Source organism: Nannospalax galili, unplaced genomic scaffold (genome assembly GCF_000622305.1).
Source record: "Nannospalax galili isolate Female #2095 unplaced genomic scaffold, S.galili_v1.0 scaffold116, whole genome shotgun sequence".
Classification (NCBI taxonomy): Eukaryota; Metazoa; Chordata; class Mammalia; order Rodentia; family Spalacidae; genus Nannospalax; species Nannospalax galili.
In genome coordinates, this window is record NW_008340206.1 from 3,771,655 (window position 1) to 3,794,199 (window position 22,545).

A 22,545-nucleotide genomic window follows, 5' to 3' on the forward strand; every position below is an offset into this window, starting at 1 on the left:
AAAGATCTCTATAGGAATCAAACTAACATTTACTTGCAAACAATATTTTTTTTTCCTCTTCAGTAGTCAAATGAGCATCTGCAGATGGGGGAAGGAGGACTGAGGCACAAACCCCATGCTGATATTAATAAGACTAAAGTTTTGCTTTCAACTATGAAGATTAACTTTGAAGAGCACACGAACCTATCTCAACTATCAACCACCAAACACAGAAGATGAAAACAGCAAAAGCAGTCTGGAAATGACAGTCTTTTCTGTAAAATTCATCCTTGAAACCTACAAGTAGGATCCAAGACACTGGACAGGCAGCAAGCTGCTCCAGTGGCCTTGTCCCCGGGGGATACACCAGCATGGGGTCCTGTGACGTCCACTCTCCTCTGACTCTGTTTAACCTGGCCCTTTGGACTCACGGTAGCTCATTGGCAGGCTTTGGCTGAGAACCTTCACAGTTCCAAGACTTTGGGCTGAACCCAAAGGCTATATCCCATCCAAAACATAGGTGGTCTCATGGTGTAAGAGCCATTCTGGAGTTGACACTATATACCAGCTCCCATGGGAGACAAGGCTCCCCTCTTTAGCTGGAGAGCGACTTCATCTGGCGGTGCAGCTTTGCCTGCCTGGTTTTCTATCTCTTCTCTCCTTGATTTGTTTTGCTTTTGAGACAAGTTCCTTTTTCTTTTCTTCTCTACCTTTAGTCATATTTTAACTCTATTTTTATATTTAAAAATCTCATTTTCAAGCCGAAGAGATAGCTCAGCAGTTAAGAGTATTGGTTGCTCAGTACTGTTAATACCCAGGTTTGGTTCCCAGCATCCACATGGCAGCTAATAACCATCCTTAACTCCAGTTCCAGGGGATCTGATGGCCTCTTCCAGCCTTCACAGGCATTGCAGAACATGGGTGCACTTAGATACATGCAGGCAAAATACTCATTTACATAAAATAAAAATAAATAAGTAAATTCATTTTTTACTCTTTTTTTTTACTTATATAACTTTATTTTCATTATTCAACAGATTAGTTTGGGGGGGGTTGTTTGTTTCTTTATTGATACTGGGTCACATACAGTAGTCCAGGCTAGCCTCAGACTTGGTTTGAATGAGAAATATACCACATTGACTCAGGTATTTGAACACTTAGTCCCAGTTAATGGTGCTGTTTGGGGAGGTTTAGGAGTTGCAGGCTTGCTGGAGGAAGCAGGAAGTCACTGGGGGTGGGCTTGAGAGTTCATAGCCTCCTCCTCTTCCAGTTCTCCCTCTACATCATATTTTTGGATTAGAGATGTGATCTCTGTCAGCTTCCTGCTCTGGCCACTTGCCCTCACGCCTCCCTCCATTATGAACTCTCCCCCTGGAACCATAAGCCAAAATAAACTCTTCCAGAATTTGCTTTTGGTCATGGTGTTTTATCACGACAACACCAGTTAATACACCACGGATCACACTGCTCCCGATTCTCCTAACCCCGCCTCCCTGGGATTACAGGTGTGCACCACCAAGCCCAGTTCCATGGGGGTACTGGGGATCAAACCCAGCGTTTCATGCATGCTAGGAAAGCACTCTACCAATTGAGCTACATCATTCTCAACATCTCGGATTTCCCCGTCGCCTGTCAAAATTAGTCTCTGTTCTATAGATTATAAGCAACACATATATCACTTTTTATGCAGTCACTTTTCTCACAGACTCTAAAGACAGCACTTGACTACAATTAGTCTCAGCCAGATCAGGTTTTCTTTTCCTCCATGGCCATGTCCCTAGTTCCTAAGCAGGGCTGGGAATGTGTATATCCTAGGAAGGCTTACTGAGCAAAGACTGTTAAACCTTCGATTGAAAAGCTTTAAGTCTGCCTTCGATGGACTGAAGCTACGGGTCTTGACGACAAGAATATTTACTCCAAATGCTTCAAATACAGATTCACGAACGGGCTTATGGAAGTGAGAGCAGGTTTTGGAAAACAAGGACTAGACTAACACAGTGAGAAACTGTTAACCGTGCCTAGGACCTGGGGGAGCTGGATCTGCCTCGAAGTAGGTACTGACAGGGGATGTTGTTTCCGAGGGACCCAGTGTTGCCTAGGAAGCAGAATAAACACAGAACATGCCCCCCAGCCTCTACTGGTCAAACCACCCAGAAGACAGCCAGTAGGTAAACAGGAGAGGGAAAGGTCAACCTCCAGGCACACACCAGAGCCCTGGACGGCAGAGGAGGCAAAACCCTTGGTGCAAACCCAGAACCACCAACCTAGATGACGGCCATTCCGTGATGCTTTCTTGGAGACTTAGGGCAGCACTTATCCGTGCTATAGAGAGCATCTTCCTCAGAGTTGGGGAAACAGGGTGGTGTGGGATACTCTCTCTACCAACGCAAACATTTGCACCAAGCTATTCATTTCCTACATCCCCTGGGAATTACTCATTCTTCAGTCAGTACATTTTATCTGTGGAACTTGAAAATATGAACACTATTGTTTTGATGGCCCTTTTAAAAATAAGCTCTATTTTTTCCCCATTTTTGAAATTTTCCTACTCTAGAGAAAGGAACTCTTCCAAATTCATTTGCAAAGGTGAATATTTGTTTAAAACGTGATGTACCTAAGTACATGTAAAATAAAAATACATAAATAGTAGGGGCTGGAGAGCTGGCTCAGTGATTAAGAACACTGTTCTTGCAGAAGACCTGGGTTTGCATCCCAGCACCCACATGGCAGCTAACAACTGTCCATAACTCCAGTTCCAGGGGATCTGACAGCCTCTTCTGTCCTCTTTGGGCATTGCATGGCATGGGTGCACTTACCTACACGTAGGCAATACACACATACACATAAAATTTAAAAAAAAAAAGAAACAATAAAAATATTTTTTTAAAAAATACATAAATAAAACCAAGTACTCAAGATGTTTTCAGCCCAATAACACAAATATTTACTGAGAAGTCTATCAACTGCAAGGTATCATGGGCAATTCCAAGATAAATTACAGATGATCTCTGGCCCTCCCCCTAAGGATGGTACAGATATCTGTCCAAAGATAGACTATGATATATAGTATCTTAAAGATTAGCTCAGGACCCTGAGATAGCCTCTAGGAACTCTCTAGAATTGGTGAAGATGGACAGAACTTTAATTGGTGGCATTTGGGAGGTGTAAGGAGCTGGAAGGATAACTGCACGCTGCTGTTTGCTTTTCCCCTCCAAACTCTTGACATTCAATTGCTGTTGTGGCAGTATTCGAAAGAGAACCTTTGAGGAGCAGTTGGTCCATGAGGTCTCTGCCCTGTGGATAGATTCATACTGCTATCTCTGTCTCAGGAGTGGCTCTGTATTGCGGGAGTGGGTTCAGTATAAAAGGGCAGAGTTGGTCCAATTTGTGCTTGAATTCTCTCTCTCTCTCTCGCTCTCTCTCATTCGCTCTCACTCTTGCTCTCTCGTTCACTCTTACTCTCTTCCCCTGATAACTGATGCAGCAAAAGACCCTCTCCAGATGCTGATACCTTGATCTTAAACTTCCTATTTTCCATAACTGTGAGTCAAAAAACTTCTGTTACTGACGAGTTTCCCAGTCTATGGTTCTGTCTCAGCTGCACAAACTAAGGCACCTCAGAGGAAGGAGGGTTCGTCTTAGCTGAGCTCCTTCTCAGGTCAAGAACTTACAAAATCAGTGACATAGGCAGTAGACTGATATAGGACTGCTGGTGAATACTGATTGCTAACGATTGCAGTATCCCCTTAAGTTGATAAATAGGCATTTCCCCATCAGAACTGCAATTACAGCTCAGATCTGGAGCCCCTCATCTAGAACAGTCTGGGTGCCAAAGGCCTGTAATTGAGAAACTATCTTGAGCTGGTTTAAAACTGGTGGAAAACTTTTCAGAAAGACTTTTGCCATTGGGCGAAAGGAGGAAATTGGGAAAGTTCGTTTGTTTCCCCTCCAGCTTAGCTCTGCTCCAGAGAGCAAAACTGCAAAGAGAGAGAGGGGGAATTGAACTTCCCTTGATGGCTGTCGATCCTGTCAGAAGAAGTTATGGGAGAGTAAGAATTATTAAAGCCAAAGAGAGCTTTAGGAGGATGGAGTCTTCTCAGTTTGATACTGCCTTTTTGAAGACAGTGCCAGCTGAAATGTTAAATATACAGTGGTTAAAAATGTAATTTTAAAAATTTCTCTTCAATATTATGATTCTAGTACTCACCCCCAGGCATGTCCCCATCTGAATGATAACAATTATTATAGGACACAAAGCATCTGCTATGCATCATTCTCATTTAACAGATTAGGAAACTGAGACACAGAGAGGGTAAGTTCGTTGCCTGAGGACACACAGCAACTAGGCTAATAAGACTGACAAACACAAAATTCCCACTTGAATTTGAATTTCAGATAAAAAACACATAAAATTTTAGTATCATTATTCTCCATATGGTATTTAGGAAATGCTTATACTAAAAAGTGTTCATGTATTATTTGAAATTCAAGCAACTGTTCTGTATTTTTACTTCCTAAATCTGGCAACTCATAACTACTGATGGAAAAACTCAGAGAACAACTGCAGGGTGGGGCATCAAGGAGGTTCAGAGGCCAAGAGTTTACCAGTATCTGCAAGACACAAATTCCTTCTTGACTGTAAATAATGACATTACGTTTATTGAACACTTTCTTAAAGCTCCGTAGTGAGCCTAGGTCATCTCCCTCCAGTCTCACAGGTTATGATGGTTAATCTCAGGGAGTGTGAGAATCACAGGAGAGGGGAGCCTCTTGGTAAGTTTGTGACCGATTATCTTGATTAGGTTAATTAATTGAGTTGGGAAGACCTGCCCACTGTGGGTGGTACTGTTCCCTGGGCTATAAAAAAGAGAAAGAGCTAGGCGCAAGAATTCATCACTCTAACAACTTTTCTTTAAATTTTTTATTTTTAATTGGTGGCGGGAGTGCACTTGGCTGGAAGAGGAAGTCAGATCCCCTGGAGCTGGAGTTATAGGCGGTTGTGAGCCGCCTGACTTGGGTGCTGGGAACTGAATTCAGGGTAATAGGTCAGGTCCCAGCAACCACTAGATGCCTCAACAATAGCTATTCTGTGCTAGGAAGCTGGAATCAAGGTATGCCAAATATGTGTCTTTCCAAGATTTCTAACTCCAAAAGATAAAATTTTAACCTTAGCCCTATTTGATTCTAAACCTGGAGTTTCTACTAATAGGGTTCTGGCTGAAACTGGCTGAAGTCCCTTCCCTATCTGCACCAGTCCTGGTCTCCAGGTGGGCTTCTATCACATTGAAACACCTCTCCACACAGGCCAGTCTCCACCCTCCCCCAGGCTCCACTGTTTCCCTTTCTCCTAGGCTGTATTCTCCACAGATGTGAGAGTCCCCCTACCCGGCCTTCATACTCTCTCTAGTGGTTTCCTTGATGCTGTGTTCTCTACCTAGCCTCAGCCTGTCTCTCCTTGTAGCTGACCTGGGTGGATTCCTGGCTCAGCCGATAGGCTTTACTTTTCTCTTTATAATTTATTGACTCCTTGCTTTAGTGCCCTGCCCCCGAAGACTCAGAAGTCTCTATCTTCAGCTCTTACTTGTCCACACATCCTCTCAAATTCATGCACAAAGCAAAACTGCCTCTGAATGTGTGTTCTCCTTAGTTACTACCAATCTTTCCGTTTTCAATGGACCAGAGACCTCAGAGCTTATTTCTGGCTCTCCTCTGTCATCCCTTGGACCAAATCCTGCTGTTTCTCTCTTCCAGATAGTTTGCAGATGTGTCCTACCCTCTCCTTCCTGTTTCCATTGAGTTTGTCCTGGCATAAATGATGTCATAGGTGTCTTGGCTGGCGTCCTTGCCTCCTGTGCCCTCCCAATCTTGTCGGTTGTGCCCAGCCCTCCTCCAGGCACCTACTGCACTTCACCTCAGCAGAGCTGGCAAGGGCTTCATCCTCATTATCACAGAACATTTGCTGGACACGTACTGTGGCTGCTAGACTACACGGATACAGAACTTCCTCCAAGATAATCTGATAAACCGTGGAAACCACACAGAACCTCATGAGGTAATGTAAGTTTGCTGAGTTAACAGTGCAAGTTGCTAAAGCCTGAAAAATTCTATTGAGGGTGGAACCACAAATTTAGGGATAGTTGGAGGAAGTTAAGATGTCAGCAGAGGGGTGAGGGAGGAAGGCATTCTGTACAGGGACTAACATCACCTAAGATCAGAACATTTCGAGGTATTTTCAAGTAACGCAGAGAGGCCAAGCTGGCGGAGATGGAGGGGAAGAGAGGCTATGATGACAAATGGGACAGAGAGGAAGAACTTACCTAATGTGATGGGGAAGAGTCACAACAGTTCCATGAGTGTAAACCGTGGAGGGTGAAAAAAGCTGCCAGAAGATGAGGATGGCGGTTTGGATGGGGAGCAGGGTATATGGGGAGTCACTGAAGACTTTGGAAGGAAGCCATCAAGTGGTGTCTTAGGGCTCTGAAGGCAAGGGCCAGACTCCACATGCTACCACAGTGCTGAACACATCCAAAGTGCCAAGTCATGCCAGTGGATCAATTGACATGGTCCTTGTCAATGAGGAACGTGAGCCCTCGGGGAACAGCAGACAGAACAGAACATGAAGATTGCAGAGGAGATGCCGCTGATGTTCAGAAGGAGCTTGGCCAAGCCGCGTGCCCCACTTAAACCCTTGGTCATTCTGCAGACATCAACAATGAGAGCAAAGGTTTGTGGGTAGGAACATGAATAACAATAATAATAATAATAATAATAATAATAATAATAATGTAGTAATATGCTTTAAAAATAATATCCAGACTGGGAATATAGCTCAGTTGGTAGAGTTCTTACTTAGCATACACAAAACCTGGATCCAATCCCCAGCACCACATAGACTAGGCATGGTGGCAAATACTTGTAATCCCTGCACTCAGGAGGTAGAGGCAGGAGGATCAGAAGTTTCTCATTGCTGTGACAAAATGCCTGACTAAAGCCACTTAAGGAAGGAAGGGTTTATCTTGGCTCCCAGTCTGAGGGCACAGTCCATCATGGTGAGGAAGCCATGGTGGGGGCAACCTAAGGCAGCTGGTCACGTTGCACCCACCATCAGGAAGAAGAGAGATGAACGCTGGTGCTTAGCTCTCTTTCTCCTTTTTATCAAGTCCAAGACCCCAGCCCAGGGATGGTGCTGCCCACACTTAGGGTGGGTCTTCCCTAGGTTAGGGAATTAATCTAAAAAATCCCTCACAGAGATATGTTTGCATGGTGATTTTAAATCTCATCCAGTATTAACCATCACCATCATCCTCAGCTACATAGAGAGCTGGAGGCCAGACTGGACCATGTTAAACCCATGTTAAAATCAAAAATAATAGTAATGACAAGAACAGTAACTTACATTGATTGCATGCTTCCAATGTGCCATAAGCTGGGCTCCACACTTCTCCATGAAAGCTGTTGGCTGTTAAAGAATTGAAATGTTTTCGTGGACATTGGTAAATACCTGGGATCCTTAATGCCCTCTCCTAGAGGCCCCTGCTTGCCCTTCCCTGCCCTGCTTTAGGACGGCTCCAGTGTTGAAATCTGTGCCTCTTCTGCTTGGTCAATGACCCTATTCAATATTTTGAAAATTGCCTCTATTTTATGCATCAGGCAATTTGAGTCTTACATGATTCTTATATTCTGTGAGACAAGGTGAGGCTGAGAAGTGTAAGAGGTTCAACCAAGGTCACAGTTCACAGGTGGCCGGGCACAGCTAATGGACAAGAGTCAGTGCTTGGTCCTTCTAGAAGGGCAGATTTGCAACAGGTTGTGGAGCCCACAGTTGAACAGGCTGGTCACACCAAACAAATCAACACAGGAAATAGGGTTTCCAGAAGCTTCGTTTTAATAAGGCAGAGAAAGCTGTTCAAAGTGTCAGGCCCTTCAGGCCACAGTCCATGCAGAATGCTGAGCCTCTGCAGAGGGATTTCCTTCAGCAGTGACATTTACAGTGGACTGTCATATCTTCATCGAGCAGAAAAACTCAAGGTCTTCTCTGCCCTCTTTAAGTTTAACTGACAATAGTTGTTTGCCTCTAGCTTCCAAAACAGAAGTAAATGGCCAGGCCATCTGTTCCCAAGATGCCATACGAGAAGGTTGTCAGCTTCCCAGCGCCTCTGCCTCCTCCAGTTAAAAGTCAGCAAAACAGAGAGGTTTATTTAGTAGAAACTCCTGCGCTGCTTCTGGTTATAACAGCAGGGTCAGAAAATGGGACTCCATTTAGATGATTGTAGTGGATGACTAAGGATTTGTTCGAGAACTTAGAAAAAGAACAACAAAAGTCTACGAAGCAGAAATTAAGGATTTAAAAAATAGATTGATATGTGAGTTCAAGGCCAGCCTGGTCTACATAGTGAGTTCCAGGACAGCTGGGGCTACAGGGAGACCCTGTCCCCCCCCCCAAAAAAAAACAGATTGATAAATAGATCCAGTAGCAGTTTATACAAACAAAAGCATATTGATAGATAAATGGGGAGAGGGGGATAGTCATCTCTTAGGTCAGTACAGAAAATGCTCAGCGAAGGGGCTCATGAGGCCCCAAGCCTTCCTAGGGATTTATTCAAAGTTAATGGCTGATGAGAAAAGGAGAGGTTATCTTCGGTGGTGCAGCAAGGTGCCCGTACCCCTGCAAACAGCTCTAAGGTGCCCGTGCCCCTGCAAACAGCTCTAAGGTGCCCGTGCCCCTGCAAACAGCTCTAAGGTGCCCGTGCCCCTGCAAACAGCTCTAAGGTGCCCGTGCCCCTGCAAACAGCTCTAAGGTGCCCGTGCCCCTGCAAACAGCTCTAAACTCATTGGATCATTTTTTTAAAAGGTGGGGGGATGGTGAAATAACTCGGTAGGTAAAGGTGCTTGCGGCCAAACCTGAAGACCTGAGTTCAATCCCCGGAACTTTCTTGGGGTAGAACAAGGGAACTGACTTGGTAAATTGTCCTCTGACCTCTGCAGGTGTGCTGTGACACACGTGCCCACATACTTATATACACAGGTAGAATAAATAATGTTAAAAAATTTTTAAGGAACATGAAACAGAAGGGGGCTAGTTGGGAAGAGGAGGGTGTCTACAGAGTGTGAGGGGGACGAGAGATGGTGATGAGGTGACTACGATCCAAATACGTTAGGTACATGTACAAAAATGTCCAAATGAAGCCCATTTTATGTAATTAATGCAGAGTGTGAGGGGGACAAGAGATGGTGATGAGGTGACTACGATCCAAATACATTAGGTACATGTACAAAAATGTCCAAATGAAGCCCATTTTATGTAATTAATATATGGTAATAAAAACATTTTACATGTACTTATTTGTGTGTGTGTGTGTGTGTGTGTGTGTGCGTGCGTGTGTGTAAGCCCATACATCACAGAGTCTGTGGGGGAGGGGTCAAAGAATAATTTGTGGGAGTCAGCCACCATATGGGTGCTGGGAACTGAACCTGGATCCTCTAGAAGAGAAACCAGTGCTCTTAAACCACCGACTCATCTCTCCAACCCCTTTCATTACATTTCTATATATTTCCTGAACTGCTTACAATGAGAATTTATCATTTTTACGTCAGAACAAAAAGCTCTAAAACCCTTTTCATTTTTCTGTCTCAACAGTGATCAAATGTGAACAGTACATGAAAAGCTCCATAGAAAGGTGAAACGATGGCTTGAGGACACTCTAAGCACCACATGTCTGGAATCACAACGTACAGCAAGGACAGCCCTTGTGGAATTGCCCACTGTCCTCAGATAGTGCCTAGCACATCCATATTGTTATCCCCTGGTAATCCCATCCCCACAAGTGAGTGAGTCCAACTGAGAGGCCAAACAAGAGATCCAAGACCCGAAGAAAGCCAGAGGCAGCCAGTTCTGGCTGGGAGGCTTGACAAAGTTCTGAGGTTTCAGTTCAGCACAACCTGGCAGGCCTGGAACTGAATTTGGCCGTAGAAATCTGTTGTTTGGTCTGCACTCTGTTTCTTTCGCATTCCTTCAGCATTTCGCATTTGAATGTCATGAGCTGGGCATAATGCTGGCTGCAGCAGGTACTCTCCTAAGCACTGTGCATGTTGGAATTCATTCATCCTCTAGAGAACATTTGTTGAGTGCTTACAATATGCCAAGAGTTCTATTTCAAGAACTCACAAAACGCTTTAACATCCCTACCTCTACAGAGCCCGTGACAAAACTGAGGCAGAAAGAAGTGAGTGATTTTTCCTTACTGAGGTCATACAACAAGTAGACAACAAAGCCAGGATGTAAATGTGGACGATCAAGGGCTGGGAAGATGGGTTAGTGAGTAAGATGTCTGCCACACAAGCTCGAAGACCTGAACTCTGATCCCCAGCACTCATGGGCACCTGTGACCTAGCATTGCTGTTGGCAGAGGCAGGGAGGTCCCTGCTGTCCATTGGCCTGTCAATCTAGTCTAATCTCATTGTCAAGCTCCAGGTTCAGGGGAAGACCCTACTTCAAAAATTAAGATGTGGCCGGGTATGGTGGCACATGCCTTTAGTCCCAGCGCTCAGGAGGCAGAGGCAGGCAGATGTCTGCGAGTTCAAAGGAGGGTGGGGGCTGCTTACTTTTTATATATTTATATGAAATTGGTAGTAAGGTAAAATAAAGATTATACCTGCAGGTCCCAGGGCAGGTCCCAGTTCTTGCCGATGCCCACAATCTGGGATGATGTGGTTTAGCAGAACCATGACAACAGCACCTAGCACCTCCTTGCACCTCAAACCACAAGCTGGCCGCAAGTTTGGTAGAAAATTGCAACTGCTCTGGCCAGTCCCATTTGTGCACGCAAGTTTTTCTGGTAATCATCTTTTTCCCAAGTTCTTTTAGGTGTCACTGTTTTCCAAGTTCTCTAAATTAGGAGTACTTCATTCAAGATTACACATGGTAAATTATGCTGTGGCTTTCCTAAGGGAGACAGACAGCCTAATAGACTTCTTTAAAAGAAGAATTCATCCTGCATGCTTTCAAGTTGGCCTGCAAATTATTTTTTAAGGGATCAAGGCGAACATTTAAGGGAATTTTAACAATTTATCCCAGAAGGGAGTTAACATAATCACTAAATTTGGCTGACTTTCATAATAACATACAAGGTTGATATTTATTCCTGAAATTTTATACATACAATATCAATATTTATTCCTGAAGTTTTATGAACAGTGGTTCCTACAAAGACAGGATTAAATTAACCAGGCAAAAAAATAAAATTAAGTTCAATTTAAAAATTCATTACAGTCATAATGTATTAAAGAGTTACATTGATAAGAATACCCCAAATCAACTCAACCTTCACTAAAAAAAAGAACGAGATACAGAAAACTTTAGGTCTTACCAATGAAAGACGTGGCCAAGTCTGACAAGGCCTGTTTTCTCCTGGTTTCTCACAAGGTAAGGAATAGAATGACGGTCTAGAGAGAAAACAAAGGAAATTTGGACAAAATGGTAATGAGACACCCAAAGCCTGTATCTGTCTGACCTTGATCTCAGAGAAGAAAAAATCTGATTTTCTGCATTCAAGCCTGGCCTGAAGTTACACTGGAGAATAGAGAATGGCCTCTAATGGGAAATGCCATTCTAGGACAGAGGATGCTTACACCTGCCTGCATCACAGACACAGGTTAACTAACTGTGAGTAGAAGCTTTCAAGCACCTGTTGCCCCAAATATAGCCAGGGAGAAACTCAAGTAAGGCAATAGTAAAGGCAGATATTTTTCTTGGCTTGATTCTCCTGGATTATGGGTGCCAAATGTCACACAATCCTGATTTCATATTTTTTACAAATACCAGAGAGTAACTACAAAATCAGGTGTTCTGACTTCTATCACTTCCCGTTCCCAGTGCAAGACCCAGTATATTACAAGACTCATCTGGAAATATCAACATAGGTTATGAAAACAATAGGTGGTTTTGGTCCAGTTGTCTGTCAATGGACCTAACAACAGATGCAAACCACTGGGTTCAATTTTATAGAGAAACAAATGCTTTTATGTGTATTTGTAAATTGTTCTCTGCTGTTTGAACTCACTCAGAAGCTGGCTCTGGAGCTGGGATTTGACCCTCCCGGTTCATATCTAAGCATATCCATATCAAAATGTCCTCCAAAACCTCCTGAGACATTCTGGGCATGGTGGTGCATACCTTTAATCCCAGCACTCAGGAGGCAGAGACAAGAGGATCTCTGTGAGATTGAGGCCAGTCTGGTCTACACAGTAAGTTCCGTGCCATCTGGGGCTACAAGGAGACCCAGTCTCAAAATAAAAAACAAACCTCCTAGAGCAACTACCACCAGCAGATAGAACTTTTAGCTGCCCTCTGCTCCAAACAGTCCTTAACTCATCAGTTTGCTATCCTACTCTCACCACAAGGCTCAAGGCATCCCACTATTGTTTCAAGCCATCTTGGCTCGTTCCTCAGAATTCCTTTTTGTTTTCGATATTTACCTCTACTTAGTGCCTCCTTCATAGATGAACTCATCCTGTTTTTATTTCAAAGCATTTGATCCCATACAGAATTACTTGACCTCCTCACAGAAGGAAAATGTCATGCTAATTGCCTACTTATGTCTTTTCAATGATCATAGGTAAAAACAAATTTTCCAGTCCTGTCCTGACTGTCAGATGTTCAGGCCCAACATCCTAAGAGAACCCAAACCCCCCAGGTCTTCATACCAGTGAACTTTGGAAAATGGGAGTAACTCTTTTTTTTTTTTTCAAAAATGAAGCTTTAGGACAATTTTATTAGAATTTAAGTAAAAATCCTCAGGGCAGGCAAGCCGGAAATCTCAGCCACTGTCCTGAGCAGGAAAATGGAGAGGAGAAGGAAAAAAGCCATAAACTGTGCTGACTAGAGCCCGCATGAACGTCAGACATGTGGTGGACTAGCAGTCCTGTGCTGGGGAAGGGAAGGGAGCTTTAGAGAAGAAGCAAAGAAACCTAAAATGTTGGGGCCAAGGCATGAGGAAAGTCACGGTCAGAAAAGAGCTATAAACAAGAAAAGGGGAAGGTTCACTGTTCTGAATTCTTCAGCAAAGGGGCCAGCTACAGACTTATAGAAAGCTATTTGTGGGGCTGGAGAGATGGCTCAGTGGCTAAGAACGCTGACTGTTCTTGCAGAAGAACCCAGGTTTGAGTCCCAGCACCCATATGGCAGCTAACAATTGTCCTTAACTCCAGTTCCAGGGATCTGACAGCCTCTTCTGTCCTTGTGGGCAATGAACGACACAAGAGGACTTACCTACATGCAGGCAATACACTCATACACATAAAAAAAAATAATTTTTTTTTAAAAAAGCTATTTGTTTGTGGCCTGGTCCTAGGGGCACTAGGGGGCTGGGATTCCAAGCAGGAAGAATTCACCATCTTAAAGTGAATCTGCCTTCCTACGGGTAGTCCTGTGACCAGGTGATTGACCCAGAAAAACTGGAAAGCTAAGGTTTCACCCAGGCCAGAGATTTTTTTTATTCTCTTTCTTTTTTTAATTTTTTTTTTTTTTGGTCTTTTTAAGACAAGGTCTCCCTGTAGCCCAGCCCCAGCTGTCCTGGACCTCACTATGTAGACCAGGCTGGCCTTGAACTCACAGAGATCTTCCTACTTCTGCCTCCCGAGTGCTAGGATTAAAGGGGAGCGCCACCATGCTCTTTTTTTTTTTTTAACTTTTAAAAAACTTTATCGAGAATTTCATACATGCATATAAGGTGTTTTGATCAAATTCACACCCACTCCCTCCCCTCAAACACCTTCCACATTTCCCCATCACTTTTTTCTGACTTCATGTACTCTTTCTTTTTTTAATGGGGCTTTTTGCTACTCTAACATTACCCCTCTGAAGAGGTAACCTTAAAATCCTTTTAGGGATTAGATAAAAGCTTCCAAATACTTTTAACAGTTTTGGCCTTTAGAACATGGTATGTTGGTAAGTGGCCCAAAGACATTTTGACTTTTAGCCAAGCAGCCAAGAGACTGGCTACTTTTCTTTGGGTCTTTTTACCCTAACTGCCTAGCCAATTCCTACCTCCTATTCTTATCACACCATCTTCTGAAGGGGTTACCCAAATTGCCAATAAGGAATAGGGGCGCAGACTGCTCTGGCTTCTTCCATGCTGAACAGGAACGCAGGGTGAGGCAATTGGAGTACCCCTTCAGTGGGTCTATCTAAAAGACTATGGGAGTAACTGTTATTGCCTTTGGTCATTTTAGATTTGTTCTTGTTCAGGCTTTATCTTTACTCCTGCTGGAACACATGAATCCGCTCCAGCTATTGAAGACATTTATTAACTGCTTTTCCTGAAATGGGGTGTCCCAAAGCAAATAGAATACCTATGTATCTAAAACTTTATCTTTTTGCCAACTTTGGGAAGTCTGTGTCTCTCATGACATCCCCCTTATTACCCCAAATACAAACCATAATTAAAATAACTCACTTGTTATTTTTAAACTAAATACATAAGCAGTAAGGGGAGAATAACTGCTCAGCAACAACTTACTAGAACAAATTATACTTTAAATCTTTTAAAAACAACTTATACTTTTAATTTTTAATTTTTTTATTTGAGGAGTGTTTTGCCTGCATGTATATAAGTGCACTCATGTCATACAATGCCCATGGAGGACAAAAGAGTGTGTTAGAGACCCTGGAATTTGAGTTACTGATGGTTATTATCCACCACGTCGGTGCTGGGAACCAAACCCAGATCCTTTGCAAGAGCAGACAGTGCTTTTAACTACTGAGCCATCTCTCCAACCCCACTTTAAATTTTTTTAATTGTTCTTTTCGATTAGTTCAGATGATGTTCATATTGTAAAAGTCCTTTCCACAGTTTCACCTTCTTTGTTTTATAAATGAAGAAGCTCAAATATATTCTAAAAGAAGGTATTCCTTAGCCAGGTGTGGTGGTGCACATCTTTAGTCCCAGCACTCAGAAGGCAGAGGCAGGTGGATCTCTGTGAGTTCAAGGCCAGCCTGGTCTACATAGTGAGTTCCAGGCCAGCTGGGGCTACAGGGTCTCAAAAAGACCAAAAAAAAAAAAAAAGAAGGCATTCCTAGAGAAGCCATTCTCACAGTTCTGTTGTTTGTTTTATAAGAAGCATGCCCATCACGGACTGTGTGCTGGAGGAGCTGCGTAGTGTGATGTCATCCTAGGTCTCTGAGAAAGATGGTACAGGCAGAGCAGCACTGTGAAAACAGGACGTGGAGGCTACTCGTGCAGCTGAAATTCAGGAGTCTGTCTTCTGTGCCAGCGCATGAGGTGGCTTTGCCGTCCCGATACCAGAGGGGTCTGTAGAAGAAGCCCAGATGCAGACACTCAGCTCCAATTAAAGAGAGGAACAGACTCCAGCCCTTAGTTGGCATTTAAGGAAGTTAATAGAAAACCATGGGTTTTGGTAAAACTCTGTTACTTAATTTGCCTTGACTTGCGATGACGTCATGTAACTCCAACTCGTGTCACTTCTCCAGCACACAGCGCCTTAATAAGCCCACCACCAGGAACCACCCCATGGACATCAAACAAGAGAACTGTGAGACTGACTTTTCTAGGAATGCCTTCTACTACAATATGGATGTGCATCTTCGTTTACAAAATAAAGAAGGGGGAACTGTGACAATGACTTTTACCATATGGTCATAATCTGACCTAACAACCAAAAAGCCACTGTTTATAATGTAAACAAGCTCGCCGAGCCATGTGCTCCCCTGATCCCTCAGGACCCCTCCTTGCCCTCCATCCATGATAGCAGATGAATGGGGTGTGCATGCTCTACATATCAAAGTGCTGAACGCAATATGCCTTTCCCTTTGCAAACAATGAGAGAAATCCATTGTCGTGTATGATAGACCAGGCCTAGGGATGAAAGGGTAAGATTCTCTGGTAAGATAAGGGTTGGTCTGGCTTCTACTTCCCCATTTCATGCTGGACATACCATTTCAGTAAAATAGTGAGCCTGGGAAGGGAGCACAGTTCGGAGAGATGTCTAAAGGACAGTGTTGTACTGATCCACACTGTTGGCCTTAAAACAAATGCTGAATCCGGCTGCTTTTTTATTAAGGCACAACTGTGATGTGGCTTAGAACTGGCACAGAGGCCAGCCTGGGGTACAAAAGACTCTGAGTCAAAAAAAATTTAAGGTTTTGTGGCAAAGTGATTGGCTATCAGATATGAGGAACTAAATTCAATCCCCCAAATCAGAAGACAAGAGAGCAATAGAAACAGAGACAGAAAAGGGAGAGGAGAAAAAAGTTTATGTGCTCCAAGAGAACTTTTTAAGGCCACAAAAATGGGAGAAAAGTTTGTAAATACTATCTCTGATAAAGGGATAATATAAAGAAGGCATAATATAGGGCCTGGCATCATGGCGCACACCTTTAACCCCAGCACTCAGGACGTAGAAGCAGGTATATGGATCTCTGTGAGTTCCAAGCAAGCCTTGTTTGCATAGTGAGTTCTAGACCAGCCAGGGCTACATAGTGAGAACCTGTCTCAAACATACAAGCGAAAAACAAAACAAAATTAAAAAGAACACATAATATTAAAAACTCCTACAACTGAACAGCAAATGAATAAATAAATAAATGAAAATGAGCAAAGTCCGGATGGACATTTCTCCACAGAGAAACACAAATGGCCAGTGAGCACAGGCTATGACGCTCAGCATCACTGGGAAATGCTGATCAGAATGCAATGCTTCTTCCTGCTCATTAGGATAGCTGTTATCAAAAGTTCAGAGACTGACAAGCCCCAAGAAAGATGTGGAGAGACTGGAACCCGAGTATAACCCTTGCTGGTGGAAATGTAATGTGGCGCAGAGGTGGAAGAGCATGTAATGATTGCTTAGGAAATTGAAACAGAGTGGACACATGTGCACACGTATAAAAGTACCGAGAGCCGGAGCTCAGATTCTGGAATGCCTGTGTTCATAACAGCTGTATCATAGCAGCCACAAGGTAAATCAACTCAAATGTCCATCAACAGGAAAACAAAATGTGATGTCTGTATGTTCAAGCCGGGTTTGGTTTGGTTTGGTTTTTCAGAGCTTTGTTTTTGTTTTTGAGACAGTGTCTCAAGAATATCAGGCTAGCCCTGAACTCATTAAATTGCCATGAATGGCCTTGAACCTCTGATCCTCCTACCTTTACTTCCCAAGGACTAAGATTACAAGCAGGCACCACCATACCCAGTTTTAAGCGGTCCTGGGGATCTAACCCAGGGCATTGTATCTTGTCCTTGCTAGGTACTCAATAGAGCTATATCCCCAGTCTTTTTTAATTGAGACTGACTCTCAGTTAGCCCAGGCTGGCATCAAACACACTCTATACCTGAAGATGACCTTGAACTCCTGGTCCTTCTGCCTCTGTTTTATGTTTGAGCATTACTCAGCCTTAAAAAGGGATGGAATTATGAACCATGATGTAACACGGCTGAATACTGAACGGCGTTACACTCAATGAAATAAGCCATGCACAGAAGGACAAATGCTGTAGAACTCCACTTACAGATGTACCCGGAATAGTAAAAAATCAGAGACAAGAAAGTAGAGGTCACCAGCAACTAGGGAGGAGAGAAAGGTGCCACTTCAGAGAGACAGGTTTTCTGTTAGGGATGATGAAGAAGTTCTGGAAAAGATTAACGGCAGGTGTAAAACATCATGGAAATGTTTAATGCCATTGAATTTATACTTAAATTAAAATGACAAATTTTATGATATTCACATTCTACTACCATTAAAAAAATGCTTATAGTAGGTAACAAAGTTTTATAGAAAATTAGATCCTTGTCCAGTCACAGGTAATGAAGGTAAAAGTCAGGAAAGGACCTGCCTAGTTGGCCAACAGGATAGCAGGGGAAATGAAGCAGCAAATGGCCAACAAGCAGACAAGCACCTGAACCTGTGGGAAACTTAGATTTGAACAAGAACCAAAGCATTTCATTGTTTTTCTGAAAAAACTTGATAATGCTTATGAATTAAATGTATGTTCACAAAAACGTGCAAATGGCCAACACAAATAAACAAAACACTTAAACCTGCCAGAGACTTAGACTTTAACAAGAAGCGAGCATTTTTTTAATTTCTGGAAAAAAATTAATAATGCTTTCGAATTAATTGTATATTCACAAAGACATGTAAGACAGTAAGACATGTGCCAGGAAAGTAATATAAATGTCCAAAATTTCAGCTACTAAACAGTGTGGTAAAGTTAAAGCAACCTCATTTCACATGACACTGACCACAGAATACAGGCCCCTAATTTATTAACCATTTTGATATTACTTTTCTTTATTCTTGAGAATCTTAGGTAGACATACAGATATGTCCGTATTCATCCCCCACTTTCCCAACTCCAATTCTCTCCATCCTCCCCAACATGTCCCTTCTCAACCTTATAGTTCATTAGGTCCAGTTAGTGCTGCTCATATATGCTCATTTTTTTTCAATTGAGCTTTTGTACATTTCAAACCACAGTTCATCAAATTTAGACCCCCTCCCTAGCCATGCCTCCCAACTCCCCACTGGACCTCATATATTCTGCCATACATGTTAAGTCCTATCCAGTCAGGCATTTTTACCCAGATGTCCTTTGGTGAAAATTCATCCACTGGAGTCTAGTCAGCCAGTCTAGAGATCATAAGTAAGGCCTACTCTCCATCACCCAATAGCAATCAATCTCCAACAGTTCCCATTCTAGGGCTGGTCCACCACCCATTTACTTCGCTCCACTCTGAGCCTCTGTCTGACTGAGTTGGCATAGGCTCTGTGCTCAACACCACCATCGCCACAAGTTCACATGTACAAGCCTCCAGTGTCCTGAAAGCCCTTGCCTCCCTATGTTCACAAACCAACCAGCCCTGGCTCCTACAATCCCTCCGCCCCTTCCTCAACAATGGTCCCTGAGCCATGAGTGGGTGAGGTTTAACGTAAGAATCCTATCCGGGGACACACACTCTGCAGTCTCTTATTCTCTAAAGCTTGGCCAGTTGTGGCCTTCTGTATGCATCACACTCTGTTGTATGAGGAAGCTTTGCTGGTGAGAGTTGAGGGGCACGTCACTGTTCTCTCTACCACCTGTTCCACTATGTTCCTTGAGTTTTAGGTGTAGAGGTTTCACTGTAGATATGTCACCTAGGACTGGGCATCTCTCAGTGTGTGACCAGTGGTGGAACTCTGCAGTAGCCTCTGTTGCAAAAAGAAGCTTCTTTGATGAGCTGTGTACTACACACTTGTCTGTAAATATAAGGATCCATATTTAGCATATGGTAAAAATTTCATTTGTCTAGTGATATGACAGAGATAGGGTTTTCTCTAGGATCTATGACCTCTCCAGCCATGTATACTTAGCTATAATTACAGTCCCACCCATGAGTTCTCTCCCATTGAGAGGGCTTTCAGTCCAGTTAGATAGTTGTTGGTCCCCCCGCCCCATTACACTGCCACTACTGCACCAATAAAAGTAGTTTGCTATGTCAGTCATTATGTTTATTTGGTTTGGGGAGTGGGTTGGACCCTTGACTTTCTCCCTCAGCATCTGGCATAGTATCCTCTAGAACTATGAGAGCTCATCTTCAGGGCAAAGGCCTCCAGGTCAGTTCCTGCTCCATTGCTCCATGCCGTGTTTAAATTATGACCTGTCTTTAGCAGTAGGGTCTCTTACCTTTGAGTTCTAGGAGATGATCAAGGGCTCTGGCAATAGCCTTCGTTATTTTGGGAGTCTCTTAGACTACTCTGACAAACCACTCAACGGGAGCTCTTTCCTATCTGGCACTGTGCTCCTTGCCATGCAGCACCCAGCTGTCCTCCTGCACTAATGTTCAGACACCATATGTGTATTTTTCAGGGGGTTCCCAAGCCAACACAATTCCCTTTCTTCCCACACTACCCATGATCCATTCATCTCTCTGCTCTGCATCCAACCTCCTTCTTCCCTCCTCAGTCCAAGTGCCCCCATTATTCCTACCCTTCCCCAATAACACCCACTTCCCCCCATGCCCCCCTACTGAGTTCCCTCCTCCCCACCCCCATGGTCCCCTGCGTGTTCCTCCCTCCCCGCTCCCAGCCAAACACTCCCACATTCCCCACCTCCCCCTCAGTAACACTTGTTCCCAACTTCCTGCTTTCGGGCTCTTTCTTTCCTTTTACCTATGCTTCCTTTCCAGTTTCCTGGCTCCAGCTGTTACATTAGGTTATATACTTACATATAAGGGATTGATGTTACGATTCGCACACGAGGGAGAACATACGTTGCTTGCTTTTCTGAGTTTGTGTTACTTCACTTAGTATAACAGTCTCTAGTTCCATCCAATCATCTGCAAATTGCATAATTTCATCTTTTCTAACTGCTGAGTAAAACTTCAAGGTGTAAATGTACCACGTTTTCATTACCCACTCATCAGTTGAGAGACATTTAGATTGTTTCCATTCCTCAGCAGGGAAGAAGGCCGGTCTTGGGCCAGTCCCCTAATTTTAATTACAGCAAAAAGTCTATCTGGGGTACCACAGTGTCCTTGGGAGTTTTCAATTTCAATGGGATGACAGAAAAAAATGTAAACTCTGAGTCTTCTACTACAGTGTGCATTGGAAAGCAGGACAGCATCCGTGGAATGAGCTGCAGGCGCTACCATGTCAAAGCAAGGTCATGGGTTACAAATCGCACTGTAGCTCTCTCCAATCAAAGCATTCTGGACTCTCTCAGTCCCTTAACTTGAGCCGTGTTAGATGAGTGGGCATCATGGGAATCACACCACCGTGGAAATATTGGTTTCTTAGGAGGAAACCCGATTCAATACCAGGATGTGTCATTAAGTTCCTGGGTGACAGTAGACAAGTCCCCAACCTCCCTGAGCACCGATTTCCTTCTGTGAAATCAAGAGATGCGACAAAGCACCCTCTTTAGTCTCCTTAACACACTATGAGTCATTTTATTATGTCCTTTCTTTTTGTGGCATCTTTTCATTTTTCTTTACCAAATATGTCCATGTCTAAATTGAAAGATATATTCTCATAAGCCTTCCATCACTACGACAGTCATTCTGTCCTTCCAAATTCACCTCCTCCTACACCCCAGCTGCCCACACCAGTGGATGCAGAAAGACACTCGTCCCCTCTTATTTCTACATGTCATTTTGGTCCACAAAGGATTTAAGATTATCTAATTTCCCTTCTAAAAGAATTCAAAACTCTCTTACACATATTCTGTGCATAATCTTATTTTAAGACCAAGTTCTTTAAGAAAAAACACGCCTAACAATGTTTACACGGGTTTCTTTCTCCATTAAAACGGGAGAGCGACATATGTAGGAGGAAGGAGGCTAACGGCATGCAGACACGATGTGGATGCGTTCCAACCAACTGCCACCCGTTCTCTCCTGGATGGATGGCCGGTCACCAAAATAGACCCAGAGCTGTTCTCTCCTCCCGTGGCTGCTCTGAGGATGTGCTCACTTCTGCTTCCGTCCTCCCGTTTTGGAAAACCTGCATCCCATCGACAACAGCTTGAGAACAGAATCGAGGGGAGCAGAAAGTCAAGAAAGAAGACTTGAAAATTAGACTCCGCTTTTCTTCAGTCCAAGAAGGGAGCGCTAGATGTCTGTGCGCAGACAACGTGAGGAAGATCCTTCTGTGTATTAAAGAGCCAAGCAGTTCAGTAACACAAATCTGTCTGTAGCTGTGAGCACACCATCCACAGTGGAAATCTCTCCACTGCTATGACTTCAGATACTGGGGGCGCTGACAGCACAGAGGACTGTCATGTATCTGAGGATCTGCACATCTACTAGGATTTTCTTAATGTAAACGGGACTTGTGTGTTTTGTTTTGGTTTGGGGGGGTGGTTTTTTTGTTTTTATTTTTGTTTTGTCTTTTTGAGACAGAGTCTTCTTGTAGCCCCAGCTGTCCTGGAACCCACTATATAGACCAGGCTAGCCTGGAACTCACAGAGATGCACCTGCCTCTGCCTCCTGAGTGCTGGGATTAAAGGCGTGCGCCACCATGCCTGGCCGGGACTTGTGTTTTAAACACATTTTTTAAATTTTATTTATGTGTATGTGTGTTTGTGTGTATGAGTTTATGTGCATCATGTACATGCTTATGGAGGTCAGAAGAGGGCATTGGATTCCCTGGAACTGGAGTTACAGGCAGTTGTGAGCCACCATATGAGTGATGGGAAGCAAACTTGGGTCCTGTATAGGAAGTACTCTTAAGTGCTGAGCCGTCTCTCAAGCCCCAAGAACTCAGATGTTAATGGGTATACATTATATGAACATCTACATTTTATATGAAATTTCTTAAATCTGTATCCTAATCTCTCTTTTTTACAGTTTTTAACTGTGTGTGTGTATGTATGTGTGTGTGTGTGTGTGAGAGAGAGAGAGAGAGAGAGAGAGAGAGAGAGAGAGAGAAGGTGAGAAGACAACTTGTGGGAGTCAGTTCTCTCCTTCCACCATGTGATTCCTAGGGACCAAACTCAGGTTGCCCTGCTTGGCTATAGGTACCTTTACCCACTAAGCCATCTCACAGTCCACATTGGGCAGGTGGATTGGTTGGCTG